Here is an 18,030-nt window from a genome sequence, read left to right as displayed (position 1 = left end):
AATCTCAGTGATTCTGCAAATATTACCGCTACACATTTGAATACTGCTTTGAGCTACACAATATGTTTGCACACATACTATATTATGCCATGCTCAAGACTACACGGTAGGCATGCAAGGGCAGTCAGGCTGGCTGTATTTTACACTGACATGACTGAAATTCAGAAAAGGGGCATGACCTGGCAAGGCTCCATAACTAGTGGTGGCAGGACCAGAACCAGAGTCTACACTGCTCCCCCAGTTGCATCTTTGGAACAAAGGTATCAGTGGGTGATAGCATAAAGAGACCTAAGAAGGCCAGAGAATAGGCTATGAGGAGGTCTGAAGCTACCGTTCCTTGAGGACTGGCAGGTTAGGTGAGCAGATCTCTCTCAGAGGAGTCAAGACTTTGCTCTACGAGAAAAACCCTTTACTCTGTGGTAATTTGCCACCATAACATGACAACAACAACAACAACAACAACACTGTTCCAAATGGTGAGCTCTTGGCTCCCAAAGTAAAGAAGGCCACCACTTTGGATCAGCTGCATTGAGAGACTCAGTAGCATCCATGAGAGGCTCTAAAGAAGTCAGATGCGCCAGAAAGCCAGAGGACTAAACTAAGGACTAACTATAATAGTGCCTGAAGCCCTGGAGTTTTCCCCGAGTTTCCACCAGGGCGAAGCTATACTTTCCTCCTAAAAGCATTCTCTCATTCGATCTCAGTCTGAGATAGCAGTGGGACTTCAGTAAATGACAGGCCTTTTCAGTGTGTGTCAGGAAACACATCGCACTGCCCTCTTTTCGTGCCATATTCTCTTTCCTGGGCAGTGAGCAGCATTCTCTATTTCTCACCACTGAGATTCTCATAATTGTCTCCCCCCACTGCTAAACCTTTTTCCTGACATTTCATTCCAGAGACCTGTCAGATGAAGACAGACTTCATATGTCTGACACCCAGTTTGTGACCAAGCTACACATGCCTGCCTCCCCCTCTTCAGGGACATGGAGTTGCCTGGAAACACATGCCCAGATTGCTCACGGGAACATTCCAATCCTGTCAGGCCTACTGCTGATTATCCCTCATAGGATGAGGTCACTGATTGTATGTGCATCTCTACACAGGTTTCACTGGTGCTTTGATTACAATGTCTCCCCTTACTGGGTCTTGGGAAAAGCATCACAAGTGGTTCACAGCTTCTGGAACCCCTGCTGTACACAACGGTCCATTGAACTCAGTTTTAGGGCATGATGGGGATAGGGAAGGTAACATGCTAGCAGAATGCAAGCTGGGAGCTGTCTCTGTTAACTGCTTATGCTATTTTAGGCAATCTTTACTTTAACCCTACAAAGTAAATAATATTATTCTTTTATTAATAAACAAGGAAAAATTTTAGGAATGTTACTTAGTTCCTTCAGATTCAAATCTAGGAGAATATGATAGAAGGTTCTGTGTTCTTTGCACTTGAAAAGCACTATAGGGCAGCCCTGGTGGCACAGCGGTTTAGCGCTGCCTGCAGCCCAGGGTGTGATCCTGGAGACCCAGGATAGAGTCCCACATCGGGCTTCCTGCATGGAGCCTGCTTCTCCCTCTGCCTGTGTCTCTGCCTCTCTCTCACTCTCTCTGAATGAATAAATAAATAAATCTTTAAAAAAACAAACAAAGAAAGGCACTATATAAGGGCATCCCTGGGTGGCTCAGCAGTTAGACACCTGCCTTTGGCCCAGGCCGTGATCCTGGAGTCCCCTGCAGGGAGCCTGCTTCTCCCTCTGCCTATGTCTTTGCCTCTGCCTCTCTCTCTCTCTCTCTCTCTCTCTCTCTGTGTGTGTGTGTGTCTCTCATGAATAAATAAATAAAATCTTAAAAAAAAGAAAAGCACTATATAAGAAAAATGTGTCTAAAAATATTGTAAACAATGAACAATTATATATATACCAACTAATTAGACAACCTAGAAGAAAGGGAAAAATTTCTATAAACCTACAAATTACCAAGACTGACTCACGAAGGGACAGAAACCCTGAAAAGACTAATATAGAGCCAGGAACTTGAATCAGTAGCCAAAGAGCTCCCAACAAGTAAAAGCCTGGGGCCATATGACTTTGCTAGTGAGTCCTACCAAATATTTAAAGAGGAATTAGTATCAATCCTTTTCAAACTCTGCCAAAAACTTGAAAACTCATTTTAAGAGGCAGGTATTACCCAGACATCAAATCCTCACAAAGACATTTGAAGAAAAGAATAGTATGGATCAATATCCTTGATGAACATGGATGCAAAAATCCTCAACAAAATACTTAAATCAAATTCAATGGCACATTTAATGGATCATACAACATGATCAAGTGGGATTTATCTCTGGGATGCAAGGATAGTTCGATATAGGCAGATTAATAAATGTGACATATCACAGTAATAGAATGAAAGATAAAAATCATGTGATCTTTTCAATGGATGCAGAAAAACACTGAACAAAATTCAATACCCTTTCATGAAAAAAACTCTCAATACATTAGGTATAGAAGGAATGTATTTCAACATAATAAAGTCCATCTATGACAAGTCCCCAGTTAACAACATACTCAGTGTGAAAAGTTAAAATCTCTCCTCTAAGATTGAGAATAAGACAAGGATGCCCACCTCTTACCTCTCCTATTCAGCACAGTACTGAAAGGCCTAAACAGAGCAATAAGGCAATGAAAAAAAAAAAAAAAACTGCATCTAAAAGAAAAAGGAAAAAGTAAAAAAAAAAAAAAAAGAAAAGAAAAAAAATTTTCTCTGCAGATGACATGATTTTATTTAGAGAAAATTGTAAAGATTCCACCAAATAACTGAACAAATAATGGATTTGGTAAAGTTGAAGGATTAAAAAAAATCAACATACAAAAATCAGTTGCATTTCTGTATAGAAATGAACTAACTGAAAGAGAAATTAAGAAAGCAATATGACTTACAACAGCATTAAAACAACGAAATACTTAGAAAAAATCAAAAGACCTGTATACTAAAAACTATATGATATTGATAAAAAAAATTGAAGAAGTCACAAATAAATGGAAAGATATTACATGTTCTCAGATTGGAAGAATAAATACCATGAAATGGTTATATGTAAAGAATACAACTTGATGATTTGATAAACAAATGCATTGTGGAATGATTGTCAAAATTATTAATATATCCATTGCCTAACTCAAAGCAATTATAGATTCAATGCAATGCTCATCAAAATTCCAATGGCATTTTTCACTGAAATAGAAAAAGCAATCCTAAAACTTGAATGGAATCATGAGAGACACTAAAGTCATCTTAAGTAAGAACATGGAAGCATCACACTTCCTGATTTCAAACTATTTTACATAACTACAGTAATCAAAATAGTATCAGTGGAACAGAATAGAGTCCAGAAATATACCCACTCATATATAGTCAACTAATTTTTGACATGCATGTCAAGAACACACAATGGAGAAAGGTTAGTCACTTCAATAACTGATGCTGGGAAAGCCGAGATATCCATATACAAAAGAAAGAACCTGGGCCCCTGTATTACCACTAACAAAAATTAACTTAAAATTGATTAAGCTCTTAAATATAAGATCTGAAACTGTAAAACTTCTAGAAGGAAACATAAAGAAAAAGCTTGACATTGGTCTTTTCAGTGATTTCTTACATAAGACACCAAAGCAAAGACAACAAAAGCTAAAATAAATGAGGCTGTATCAATCTAAAAACACTTCTGTACAGCAAAGAAAATAATAAATTTAAAACAGAACCTAAAGAATGAGAGAAAATGTTTGCAAACCATATCTGATTAGGCATTAATATCCAAAATATCTAAAGAACTCACACAACTCAATAGTAAAAAAAGCGAATAATCTGATTACAAAATGGGAAAAGGACTTGAACAGACATATAGGACAACGTACAAATGGCCAACAGGTACATAAAAAGTTGCTTAACATCACTAATCATCAGAGGAATGCAAATCAAAACCACAATATGATATCACTTCATAGCTGTTAGGATGTGTATCAATAAAAAACAAGAGATAAACACTGTCAAGAATGTGGAGAGAAGGGAACCCTTATAAACTGTTGGTGGAAATGTGAGCTGGTACAGCCATTATGGAAAACAGTATGGAGGTTTCTCAAAAAATTATAAAATAGAACTAACATAATCCAGCTATCCTACTTCTGGGTATATAATTGAAGGAAATAAAATCCGTATCTCAAGGAGGTATCTCCACTGTCACAGTCATTTCAGCATTACTCACAGTAGCCAAGATATGGAAACAACCTAAATGTCCTTGACAGAAAATTGGATAAAGAAATTGTGATTGATATATATATAGTAACCCCATATATACATATGGGAATACTATTCAGCTATAAAAAAGAAGGAAATCCTGTCACTTGTGACAACATGGATGAATCTGGGGGGCATTATACTAAGTGAAATAAGCCAGACACAGAGAGACAAATACTATATGGTATTACTGATATATGGAATATAAAAGGAAAAAAAAAAGCCAATTTCATTGAAGCAGAGAATAGAATGGTGGCTGCCAGGCATTGGGGGAGGTGGAAACAGGAAGATGTAGGTCAGGTCAAAGGGCACAAACTTTTCAGCTGGAAGAATAGGTTTTGAGAACTTTAATGCAAGGCATGGGGACCATCGTTAATAATATGGTATCATGAGCTCAGAAGCTGCTGAGGGTAGATCTTAAACATTCTTACCACACACACATACACTAAGAGTGAACTATGTCAGGCAATGGATATATTAATAATTTTGACAATCATTCCACAATGCATTTGTTTATCAAATCATCAAGTTGTATTCTTTACATATAACCAGACCTGTCAATTATTCATTAATAAAGTTGGGGGAGAATTAACTAATCTTAAAAAACTGTACATAGGTGACTCTATAAAGGAATGAAGGAGAGGCATGGAGAAAACACTGTAGGTTCCTACCCAAGACAACCTTTACTCTTGCATCATCTCTCATGATTACCACACCTTCCTCACCAAAGCACATTAGGTTTCCTGCCGTCAACCCAGGATCTTCATAAAAATGGAAAGGAAGAAACAGTGATACACTTTTGTTGTCTTCTCTGACTCCCAACTTGTTTCCATGTAGCTGATGGCTCCCCAGGACTTTTTCACCAAGGTCAGCTTACAGGCTGGGTTGCCCCAGAGCCATCTGTGGCTCTGATGTAGACCTCGTTTCTTTCTTTGCTTCAGCAAACATTTACCACATAACTCCTCTGTTTTAGGATGGAGAAATGAATAAGACACAGGTACTACTTACCTAGTTAGGATACTTTATACTCTATGTGGGTCAGATAGTCAGCTTCTGACATCTGGAATATTCACAATTATATAAATGTGCAAGGTTGTTTGAAGATGAGCAAAGATTTGATCTTCACATGTGCTAGAACCTCTGCTGGGAATAGGACTCCCTGGACACGTTGGTTTATGAAAGCTGAGGAGCCTGCAGGTGAGATTATCCTGCCCTCCTCTTAACTACCCAGGACTGGCAGCGGTGCCAGAGGGGGCTGGGCTATGGCCTGGACATGTTATGTTATTTTTAATAGTTATCCACAAAGTTGTACCTACATGGTAATCAAGATGCAAAGGAAACATTTAGTGAGCTGTCATAATGATTTCAAATACCCACTAACAGCATGAAAATACAGTAAGAGACTCACTTTATAATGGGCCCAATTTTTTTTTTTTTTTGAAAGTAGGCTCCACTCCCAATATGGGCCTTGGACTCATCACCCTGAGATCAAGAGTCACCTGTTCTTTTTTTTTTTTTTTTTTGGTTGGGAGTCACCTGTTCTAATAGCTTAAGCCACCCAGGCACCCCACAATGCTCCCATTTTGGTAGAATCATGTCTACCAAAGCTTTTCGTCTTGTTAACCAGGTTCATTATTCAGAATAGGTTATTCCACATATGCATGAATCATCTTAGATTCCCTGTTCACAAAGATCCTTGAAAAGGATTTACTTACTAATAACTAAAGAATTTGAGTCCTATAGTTAACTTACTCTCATATTATTAATGTAGGCATCCTTTACCTTCCCTAACTGAATTGTTCTGAAGCTAAATATAAGAACATAAGACTATAAAAACTTCTGCACTTGTCTACTTCCAGACAAGGGAGTATTCTACAAGGAAGTAGACAAGATGAGTATGGTAGGGTTACTTACCAAAGGATAGTTTTCAAAAGGCCCAATGGTTATATCATCAAAGTAATGAGATTAATCTTGTTCATCAATAATCCTCAGCAGTGCCGGCTGTTTTGTACCATTTCCCAATGTCACCCTTACTGATGCCTCAGTTTAGTGCTTGCCATGTTGTTTGTAGTTGTCTGTTCATATAATCTATACTCTCTGTGTATGGACTGTGAGCACAAAATAGATGCCAATAACTGTTATTGACTGAGCATTGACTGGTGTCAACTACTGATAGGAAAATATTTCTAACTCTAATTACATTTACTAGCTACAGTATTTTTGGTATGACGAGTTTTATAGGTTATGTGTTGTACTGAAAATTCTCTTATTAGTATGAAGTATTCTTCAATGTGCCCATGCAAATTTCCACATTCTAGTATTATAGGACTTGCAGTGTGTATTCATCCAGGCTGTGTCCTTTTACTATAGCATTTGTATGGACACTGTCCTTTTGCCATATTCTAGGTGCTTGCTTCCAGATTAAAATCCATAGTTGGTAGTAATCCCTTCTGTGGATCATTTCAGTTACCTTTCTTGAGACTTGCTCCAATAGGATTTTCTTGAGATTTAACAGGTGAGTTGTGTATCTGTAATGTGCTAAAAATAGTAAAGGTTGGTCTGATACTATTAATTTTTAGAGGCCAACTGTCTATCAGTATTATTTAACAGAACCCCATTTTGTTCAGGGTAGTGATATATGTAATAAAAAAGAATTTATTTCCTTTAGATGTAGAAGTGATCATTTGATATGATTCTGGCCAAAGATGCCATCATTGGAAGTCTCTGGAGAGAGTGTCCCTTCCTGAATAAAAAGGCAAAGTCTCCTAAGAGAGAGCTTTTGTTCTTCCCCGATTCAGGATATGAGAGCTGAAGCTGCAACAGTCATCTTATGACTATGAGGCAACATATACAAAGATCACCTTCTGCACAGGGTGGGCAGAAAAGCAGGAACATGGTGGGTGCCAAGTGGCCTCACTGAGCTGCGACCTCAGACCCCTCTTTACAAGAGACAGATCAACCACTGCACTGTTGTTTTTGGCCAAAAGTAAACCCAATTAATACCAGACAATGGGAAAAAAATTAGATACACATAAAAACCAATTCTAAGGTTCCCTGAAATACACTTGAAAGAGTAAAGGGCAAAAGGTGAAACACATTCACCCACTTCGAGCCAAGAGGAAAAGAAATGCTTCACAACACTTCTGACATCTTGAAGTAGATCAGGACATTCAGCTTTCCCCAATGCACACTGGAGGAGTGCATGAGTCAGAGAGATCTCTGAGTGGCTTGCACTGGAGTTTGATTTTCCAGTTGGGATCAGCCACTGAATTTCCTTTAAGATTAAATGGATAGTTTATGAAAAGTATACCGAATGAAAGGTCTACTAAAGGTCCTAAACCCCCTTCCCAACCACTACAACACACCAGTCAATATTTCCACTAGTATAATGTGTGAAAAATAACACATGTCCCTGCTTTAGAAATTTTTATACAACTTACTAGTTCAGAATCAAAGGCTGAGGCTGTTCTGATTTAATAGTTGTGGTTTTCCTAAATTAGACTTTACTCTCCCCCATTAAATGCTGATTGGGACAAAATGGCTCTCCATACAAGCAATGACTGCTTCCCCAAAGCAGCATGGACAACCTACATGCCTTGTGGAAGACACTGTGGAAATCAGCATATGGTGTGTGTGCATGCTTCCACACTTGTACAAGCCCACAAGCACATATACCACAGATAAATCTTGGGGATTTTTGTGCATACAAAAGTCCACAAACTGACAAATCCTTCTCCACAGTGATAATGTATGTTCTTATCCATGCTCATACATGTACTGAGCAGGTGTATGCCATTTGCATACCTATGAGTTATTGTACACATATACATACACATACACCAAGTGATAACAGACAAGGACTTGTGTCAAGTACACACAATACTCCTGACTTGTATGTGTGCATATCAACAACCTTATGTATACCAAGTGACCAGTCTCCTCTAGACTTATAACAAGACTGTACACAGAGAGTGATACACTGTTATTTTTTTTAGATTTTATTTATTTATTCATGAGAGAGACACAGACACAGAGAGGCAGAGACACAGGCAGAGGGAGAAGCAGGCTCCACGCAGGGAGCCTGATGTGGGACTCGATCCCAGGACTCCAGGATCATGCCCTGGGCCAAAGGCAGGTGCTAAACCGCTGTGTCACCCAGGCATCCCAATTCATTGTTATATAATTAGGAATAAGTTTTACCTCTTTTTCAGAGGTGAGAGTATTCATGCAGATACACACACATGGTAAATCCAGACCTCAGACATTTTCCTTGGTACTTTTGCTGCAGTCCAAAGTAGTGCCATAAGGTGATTAGAACATTAGCCAAGCTGAAACCTTCAGGCTGTGCACACCACTGTTTTCAAATCTGTTCTTTCATGTGATGTGCCAGTTGAGATTACTTCTACAACATGGTCAGAACCAACCCGGGTGGATTTATAGACTCGCATTGGTATTGGCATATTTCTGAGAATCATCAAGAGACGGCAGATAATTCTCTTTAGGTTGCAGGAATTGCTAATTCTTATGCTTCTGAGGGTATATGTCTAAATAGGAAGGCTGCAGAGCACGAAGCACAGCTGATGTAACCAGCACGGTGTGCAGAGGAGGCTCACAGCAAGGTGCGCAGAAGAGGTTCCCACCTCAGTAGTCTATGGTTCCTAGCTAGCTTCTCTCCCTGTTTCCTAGGTGTAATAATAGCTGACTATTTTCACTCATTATGACATGCAGGAAGCCTCCTGCTGACTGGGGAGAGGGGCAAGTCATGTAGAACTATATGCTGTCAGCAAAACTGTGGTGATTATTGGTGATTGCACCCCAAGCACCCAGAACGCACTGGGCGCTGTAAGCACCAGAGGGACAACAGCTTCCATTTTCAAGGGGTTAAGTGGATCTTTTCTGTTGCCTCTGCCTTGATCAGACCTTCCTATCTCCCTCTATTTCTTATTTCTTTTTACTTTTCCCATAGTTTGTCCTGTTACAGGGAGCACAGTCACGGCAAGCACACTGTCGTTGCTGGAAGGCTGTGACAGTGTGGTTTTATTTTTTATCTTTTTAAAGGTTTTATTTATTTATTAGAGACGGGGGGAGAGAGAGACAGAGAGAGAGGCAGAGACACAGGCAGAGGGAGAAGCAGGCTTCATGCAGGGAGCCCAACGTGGGATTCAATCCTGGGTCTCCAGGATCACACCCTGGGCTGAAGGAGGCGCTAAATCGCTGAGGCACCAGGGCTGCCCGAACAGCGTGGTTTTAATAACCATACTTGCCTCTTCATCCTGTGGTTCTCAAGGAGCACCCCCACCCCCATGGGTCACAGCTCACAGCTGCCAGTATGATCACCACCCTACCTGCCCTTTCCTTCCCAATGCTGTGAATTTGAAAGGCGGGGGTGGGGTGGGGGAATGGGGTCCTACTTAAGTGGTATTTTGTTTTCCAGCCTCTGCACTCTTTATTTGGAAAAATTTTCACCTTTGTAGGAAAAAAAAAATCCTCCGAATACCGCTAAGCAATCGCATATTCAAACATCTGGCATGCACGCACATATGCAACACAGCTTTAGAATTTCAGTGGAGTGTGTGGCTTTTATTTGGGGGTGATGCTGAGATCTTTATTCTGCGAGCACCCATTATCCTCTACCTGTCCTAATTATGCTATTTGTAAAAAGAACCAGCAAGAATGATGGGTTCTACTGGCCAGCAAGTAGGAGGAAATGAATCATAGCAAAGACAGCTACAAAAACAAAAACAAAACAAACCTGTGAGAAAGCACAGGTGGGTAGCACTGGTTCTTCCACACTGTATTTGGTTTAAGGGGGGTGAGGAAGAGGTACTGACTTTCTGATTACTACTCAAAAATCCTCAAATCCTGACAAAATTCCGACTACATTTGCTGCCAAACCTACTTGTGTCTTACGTTATTACCTCCTCGTGGAGTCTGGCTCACAACGTCAGCTTTGCTCTGCATAAAGCTGTTAGGAGCTATAAGTTAGGAGCTATAACTGCGTTTAATCAGTGCCTGGATTTTCCATAACTTACTGATATTTGGCCAGCTCAATTTTTGGCATATGCAGAAAGTCCGTGATGTCCATAAGGAGAATGACAACTTAACAAATCAGTAGCTTTTGGGTACTTATGGAAAGGTTGAGAACAAGCCAGCTGCTTCCTCTATTGGAGGTGATGCATGGTTAATTTATTTATTTTAGCATACAGTACACAGATGCGGCTGGGTTGTTAATTTTGCTTTGCTACCAAGAGTTACAAGGTATCAGCTATCGGCTGATTTATTTGAAATCCTCCCCGGAACGCATCAGAATCTTAATTGTTTCCTGAATTTCTGCAACAGAAGAAGAATTGATGTCACTGGAAAATGCCCTGGGTCCCTGCTGACTGCAACTAACTCCCGGTGACTGATTTCCAATGGATACAGATGAGGCCTGAGAGGCGGTGCACACAGATACACCCACGTGAGCCCAGCAGCCCAGCAATGACTAACAGAGATGAGGGGAGAGACCAAACATTTCTTTCCAACAACTCATCAAGTACACTGTTCTTCTCAACAGATGTAGCCGTCGGGGCCCAACATAGATGCTGGCAGAAACAGATGGTGCCGCGGGGCAGCTCTCTGTTCTCCACTCCCCGGGTTGGACTCTGCAAGATGGGGAAAGGGCTTGTGTGTGCGGTGTGCATGGGGGTGGGAAAGGGCTGTATTTCCAGCAGCAGGTAAAATCCATTTGTCACACCAGCTCCAACCGGGTTTTCAGCACAGAAGTTAATATCTGAAACCAATGAGGCATTCTGTCCCACCGCTGCAGGGAAGCAGGAGGAAGCCTCTTTCTAACTGTGTCCTCTGTGAGAAGGGAGGGACAGAAGAAAGGAAGGGGGTGGTGGGTCAGAGAGGCAGAGTGAGGCTTGGCAAAGAAGGAGGCAGATGAAAACACAGGCTAGGCTTGCAGGGGCTTGAAAGGCCAGCCTCTGCCTTTTAATAGTTCTTTAAAAACAAGATGGCAGGCAGGGCCGGGGGAAGGGAAAACATGAGAACAGTGTGTTTCCTTAAATACCTCCGGGGGGAAGGACTGCCACTGCCACCAGGCCACTGTGGCCACCACCACCATCGCCACTCAGATCATCGACTACCCCCCCCCAAAAAAAAAAACTCCAGGAGGAAAACAAGTGTTTTCTTTTTCTGTTCTCAACAGAGTCTCAGCATTCCCATAAAAGCAGCCTCTGCATATTCACTCAGTCTGAAATATGAATACACACAACAGCAATAAATTTCCATTGCCTCCGACTCTGAACACTGCCAAGGTATGTGGTACAGAGAGGATTTTTATGAGCAGGCCTTCAGCTGCCAGGATCCTACCTTCATAAAGAAGAGATTTTAGTCCATTCTATCTATTTATTTTGTGTAGAGGAATCAAGGGCAATAAACCATGAAGAAATTCACTCTACCTTATTCCATTTCACACTTTTGTCAACCACGCTTTATCGAGTATCTGAATGAATTTTTAATATCATGCCACAAAATGCTTTGGTCTTCTATCATATGCTGGGACTCTATCAATCTGATAACACTTGGGAGTTCTGAGAGATACTCAGCACTGAAGGAAACAGCTTTAAAGTTTAGTCATTCTGATGGAATGTAAAAGCTTATATCAGTGACAGGTTGACAGAAAAAGCTGTTTTCCTTTCCATTTCACAGACTTCCACGTATGAACGCCATGAAACATGTCAGGACTTTCTCGGAGTCTATGAAGACAGAGATGGCATCTGCTCCCAGTGGGAAGCCCTTCTAACCAGTAATACTATAAAATTTCATGATTCTGAATTCTGACTGACATTCAAAAGGGCAGGGAGGAGGTGTTTACTATATTTTATAGAACAACATCAATTGCTTGTCTTAGCACATAAATACTGTTTTATGGTATACAATGCCACCTCAAGCATCTTTCCTCTCTCTCTTACTCTCTTATAAAAAAAAAATTGCAATCTGTGTTAACCAAAGAGGTTTCTAATTTCCTGCTGTGGGTAGCAGGGAGCTTGTATTTGCATTTTCCCTGAAATATATACATTTCTTGACTCCTTTAGGAAGTTGTGCACAAAAAGAGAGTAGACTTCTGTTGGTTCCGAGCACGATTTATAGATGTGACACCACTACAGCAGGACACAGTGCACATGTTCTCACAACACTGCCCCCCTCCCCCAATCCCTCCTGGATTTGTCTACAAGCAGCAGTTACAGGAAGCACTCACAAAACTCAGCTCAGTAGTTTTGGTTATGGTGGTATTTTTCTTTTTCCTCTTGTATTATTATCTTAGGTAGAGAAGACGATAAACCATGTTGTCTTGCACTATAACAACGAAAAGCGGAGAGCACACAACTGTTCGTGAAAATGCTAAAGGCTCCTAGGGCCTCCCATTTCCTCTGCTTATCATCAGAGCCCCATAATGAGAGACCTCCAGACTAAAAGGCAGTAGGAACTATAGGCAAGTCATTTCAAGGGTTCAGAGAAACCCTACTCTCTATAACCCGAAGGACACACTGACACACTTAAAAAAACAATGCTGGAAGTAGCGCCTGATTTGAAAAGGCAACCGAACATCCTTCTGAGTCCACTAATTATCCTTGAACATTCCTCCTTCTCCAATGGAGGAGTCACAGTAAGACTAAAGAGCTTTCAGAACAAAAAGAACTGAGTTGTTCCTAGGAAAATGTGAGCACTTCATCACCTGGAAGTTGGAGAGATATGGGAAGATTCAAGACCGGATAAAGGACAAGTCTGGAAATGTAGGAAACTAGAATGCAAGCCAACAGTCTCTACTGATGGTGCACTGTGAGGAAGAAAGAAAAGACAATAAAGAAAGAAGACACAGTTCCCCATGCATTTAAAAACCTTTTTACATATCCCAGCAGGGGCAAAAGAACACCCAAGTGGGCAAAAACTAGTGCTTGGGAATGAAAGAAAATCATATATTCAAATGTCTATGGCCCTTCTAAGTTCATTCCTGGAGAAATAGAGAATTAAACTCAGGCTGTTATCTCCTCTTTAGATAGGACTCCAATGGCTTACAGTCACCCCTACAAAAGGATGAGGGTAGAGTGACAAATGCAGGCTTTTATACTTGGGGCATAGAAGGTGTCTAACACAGGTCAAGATACAGGCTGAGATATGGAGAGCCAGAGAGAGAGAGAGAGAGAGAGAGAGATTGAGATGTATGGAGATTAAGGAGAGAGAGGGTAAGTAGAAGACATGCAAATTTCCTTTTTCTTAAAAAATACTGCGACTGCTATCCATGTCACTAAGACTTCTGGACTCATTCCTGCTTCTAGTGTTTGAACCTGGGTGTGAAGATTTTCAAGCTTTCCCAAGCAGTTCTTTAAGAGTCGGGCCAGTAATCTGACATCTTTGATCTCCTTCCAAAACCTCTTTCTAAACACCAAGGTTGAACCAAGAGGACTGCGGTATCTATAGACTTAAGAGGAACCAAACCATCCGGCACATACACAAAGCTATAATGAATTTTGTATCAAAACATTCTGCCAAGCCTTCTTTCTTTATTCTTTTGTGGCTCTGCTTAGTTTCTCCAGGAGAGAAGCCCCCACAGGGAGCCCTAGAAATGCCTCCATCTCCCTTCTTCAGTTATTTCTTTTGTTGGGAAAGTGAGAGGTGGAAAACGGATGGGAGACTCTAAACTCCAGAAACAGGGTGTCTTTGGGGCATGTTTACATTTGAGGATGCTCACTGGAAGGCGGATGCTTAGCCACAGCAGGCAGTCAGACAGATGCCAGGCAGACATCCGATGACCTGATGAGAGAAAGGCCCCACTGTTTTCCACTTTGCTTCAACATGATGTGTCAGGGGATGGCATTTACATTCGTGACATCCTCTGAGAGCAGCGGTGTGGCTTGGGATGGACGGTAGGTGGGGGGGACCCTGGCCAAGTCTCCTGACACAATTCCAAGTCTTAACATGCCTGGTACACTGCATCTCTGCCTGCACTGCAGATGGCAAGAGATTGCAGAGTGCTTTTCTTGATGCTGTGGAAATCCTCACATCCTGCTATCTTTTATTCATCTGTGATCATACACCCTGCCCAAGGCAATGTTCTGGCAATTCTGCAACTTCTGAGCAAGTGGCTCAATAAAAGTCCACTTGTAAATAAGGGGTTAGGGCACCTTTCCTGAGAAAGCCTAGTGCCCAGGCCCACCCAAAAAGTCTCATTGGGCACATAAAACGCCTCAAAGGACAGAATTTATTAACAGTACTATTTCAACTATACATAGGCTCCATTTAACTCTAACGCTTTCATGGGAAAAAAAACACTTGAAACCTAAAGGAGGAATCAACGAAAGAAAAGTATTCTCTCTTCAGGTCCATCAGGACAGTGCAAGAGTTTTCTGATGATGACTGGAGAAAAACCCAGTCATTGTTCTAACAGTTACAGATTATGAGGGATCAACTACTTACCAAGGCCCCCAAACTACTCTCAGGAGGTAAATACGATTTTCCTCCTTTTACAATGGAAGTTGAAGCTCGGCAGGTCAAATAAATTGCATACAGTTAAGAAGTGAGAAGAGGACAGCCCAGATCCATCTCTGAGTGACTCTGCAAATGTTGCTCCTTGTACATGCAAGGCTTTCTCCCACTAATTTTACAGCCATCAAAAGAGGGCTGGCTATTTATTTATTTATTTATTTATTTTAGAGGGCCCTTTAAAAAGTCCTTCTGGAAGAGCGTGCTACAGTCTACACACCAGAACACTAGGTTCAATCTCCTCCCCACTGACCCAGGAGCTGTGTGACTTTGATGCTTCAGCTTCCTTATTCAGAAATGAGATGATTTCCAGGGCTATTCGAAATGAAATAGAAAGTTTTACTCGTGAAGGCCCCTCTTACAGCACACTGCGATACGTCAACCTCAGAGCACCCCTCGAGACAGCTGACCCTACTCTGCTCGTGCAGCTACAGTGACAGCAGAGCCCTGCCAATGTCAGGAGTGGCCAGCCTCTCTGATGACCCCATCGAGGACCGTGACTTCACAGCATCGCAAATAGCATCTCTTCATAATTCTGTACTTCCTGAGTTGATACAAATGTCCTTCCTCTCTACTCTTGTTCAATTTGTTTTCTTTTAGATAAGATGTGCCAATTGCTGGGCACCCTGGAGGTGCCTCTAAAACACAACATCCTATTTTCACAGCGTGAGATCACAAAATACAGGCAGAACGTCTGGAACTTTGAGGGGAGCAAGGACCCCAAAATACTATAATGATTTATAATACCTTATATTTCACTGCTCCAGGCCAAAAATGTGTACAGAAGGGTTAGGAGTTGATGAGAAACTGGGGGTGGGGGAAGCTGTGCGGTGGGAATGGTATAACAGTAAAAACCTGTCAGTCTCTTTGCCTGGTATGTCAGCTCAAAGACACTGTGTTTTGGAAAGGAAATTTTAAAATGTGTGTTTCTTCAGAGGACGCTCAGTCCCCTTTACATGAATGTGTCACACCCCCAAGGGGCCAGAATGATGCTAGGAGGATTCCTGGAGGAGCCAGAGCTCTGGCCTTCTGCTTGCAGGGGGTCTTCCCTGGCCTTTGCGGCACATCTTGGCTTAGCGTTCTTTGAGGTACAGGCAGAGAGCAGACTCTTTGCCTTCTCCAACCAGCCCTTCCCCCAACCTCCAGCTATATGTGACCACCACCTGGAAGCATTTCTCTGGACCCCTTTCCTCTCCTCTCTCCTCTGTCCCCTGGCAGCCTCCATGGTGCGGCATTTCACACTGTCTGTATCCTAGCTTCTGCTCCCCAGGTCCAGGCCCGGCTTTCCACACCGACAGAGAGGTGCTCCACATCCTGCTGTGGGTCCCAGCTGTGTCCTTCCAAACCCAGCTCGCCCCTGTCCCTTTCACTCTGGCTCTGCCATTTCTCACAGAGAGATCACCTGGAGGTTTCTTCCCTCAAACTACACACAGTGTGCTTCCCCAGGAGGTACTGATGTGCCCCCACCCTGCCTATGCCTTAGGGGGCTTGTGGGAAGGAGGAAGGTGTGGCCAGGTAAGGACAGAAGAGAGAGCAGGTGTGTGTCATCTGAATATGGTCCCCGAGGCATTCTGTTACCTCTCTCCTCACACCTTGGAGAACTCTTTCTGTAAATCTTGGCATTATCTGTTAAGTCCCATTTCTCTCTCACATTCCTCATCAAATTGGTAACCCAGTCCTTGCTGACTGCCTCTCAAAAATACCTCCGGTATCTGATTCCTCCTTTCCATTCCCACAGCCCCCAACCTCATTATCTCCTGCAGGGACTGTTGTTGCAATTGCTTGCTAGCAGGTCTCTGAACCTCCAGGCTCTCTCGGCTCCAATCCATCTTGCACACTGCTGCCAGATTAACCTTCTAAAGCAGTGGTTTCTAAACTTTGGTGTGCATTAGAATCACCTGGGGAGCTTGTTAAAAATACAGATGCCTCGACCCCAACCTATAGATTAGGATTGAGCAGGTCTGGGCGGGGCCCACAGTATATGTATTTCTTAACAAGCTCCCAGGTGATTCGCATGCAACTGAGGTTTGAGACTCTGGCACATCTCTCATCAGGGTGTGCCTTTCCGAAAAAAAAAGGGGGGGATGGGGGTGGGGATTTCAAGGCAGTGGGATTTCCCACTGCCTACCAATCTCCTGCAATCTTCATGATTCTTGACATGGTCATGGACTGGTCTACTTTCCAGCCTCTCCTCCAGCTCCACCTCAGTATGAACCCTATGCTGAATCCTGACTGCTTATATCTTTCCATGTATGCTTCTTACTTATTGTTTCTTGTGCCTTGGATGTTCTGCCCTCCATCAAACACTGTGTCAAGCTGGAGGTGGGGGACATTGTGGGCAGAAGGATCACATGATTGAGTATAATATATCATCCTTGGTAGTGCAAAGCAAACATCTTGGAATGAGGATCAGAGCCACAAAGGACACCTACACTTTGTGACAGTCTTATACATGCTCAATCACATTCTTCAAGATGACCCTAAGAGATACTTACTGACCCAAAGTTGTTTAAGAACACAGAGAGGTATCAAAACCTAGGCTCATCTGAGTCTAAATACAGAGTTCTTTCAACTATATCATATTAGCTGATCCAAGGATTCACCCTTTGTCATGGTTGTTTTTCTGACTATGAAGATGAATCAGTGTTGTGTTCCTCACATGGTAGGTCTTGTGGCCAAAAGCTCATTTTGCCCATTGGATGCTGAAAGTTGGGAGTACTGTTAATGGGAATTAGAGAGAACTCTAGAAGCTCTCTTAATCAACTTCAATTTGGCTTATTCCCTGGAGTAACCAATTCTGTTATCCTCTCGTCTGACTTCCTGAATGCACCATAACACACTAAGTATTTGCCTCTGATTGACTAATCTCTAGTCCACCCGCTAGAGCTGAGCTGCACGCTTAGCGACATTCAGCTGCTATCAGTCCCAACTCTGTCCACCAGTTTTGCGGGGTGTTGCAGTCCAATAGTTTAATTAACGATTATCTGCATTGATAAAACAGGAATATGGAAAGAGAGTTGTTGCCTCTTCAACATGCAAGAAGAGTGTTTGAGAAACACTCACTAAAGGCAGAAGACTTAAAGGTGGACTGCCATTCACTCATCAGTTATGGTGGGCAAGACCAACTGTGAAGGATTGGCAAAGAGGAAACAAGCCCTTAAAGCTAAAAGGTCTCCACACTTCACAAATGTCTCAGGTTCCCTCCTTAACTGAATT

At 42.1% G+C, this 18,030-nt stretch overlaps 1 protein-coding gene and 1 long non-coding RNA gene across 13 annotated transcripts in view; one reads left to right on the top strand and one right to left on the bottom strand.

The window, feature by feature from the left end:
- AUTS2 (activator of transcription and developmental regulator AUTS2) overlaps positions 1-18,030 on the bottom strand; it is a 1,127,680-nt gene that overhangs the window by 344,900 nt on the left and 764,750 nt on the right. The gene's annotated exons all lie outside the window — the stretch shown is intronic.
- On the top strand, positions 9,047-12,483 carry LOC144318205 (uncharacterized). The gene is made up of 4 exons (XR_013384020.1): positions 9,047-10,055; positions 10,627-10,747; positions 11,480-11,588; positions 11,983-12,483. It is a non-coding gene; the product is annotated as an uncharacterized LOC144318205 (long non-coding RNA).

Source organism: Canis aureus, chromosome 8, assembly GCF_053574225.1.
Source record: "Canis aureus isolate CA01 chromosome 8, VMU_Caureus_v.1.0, whole genome shotgun sequence".
NCBI classification, from domain to species: domain Eukaryota; kingdom Metazoa; phylum Chordata; class Mammalia; order Carnivora; family Canidae; genus Canis; species Canis aureus.
This window is presented reverse-complemented; position numbering and strand designations above follow the sequence as displayed.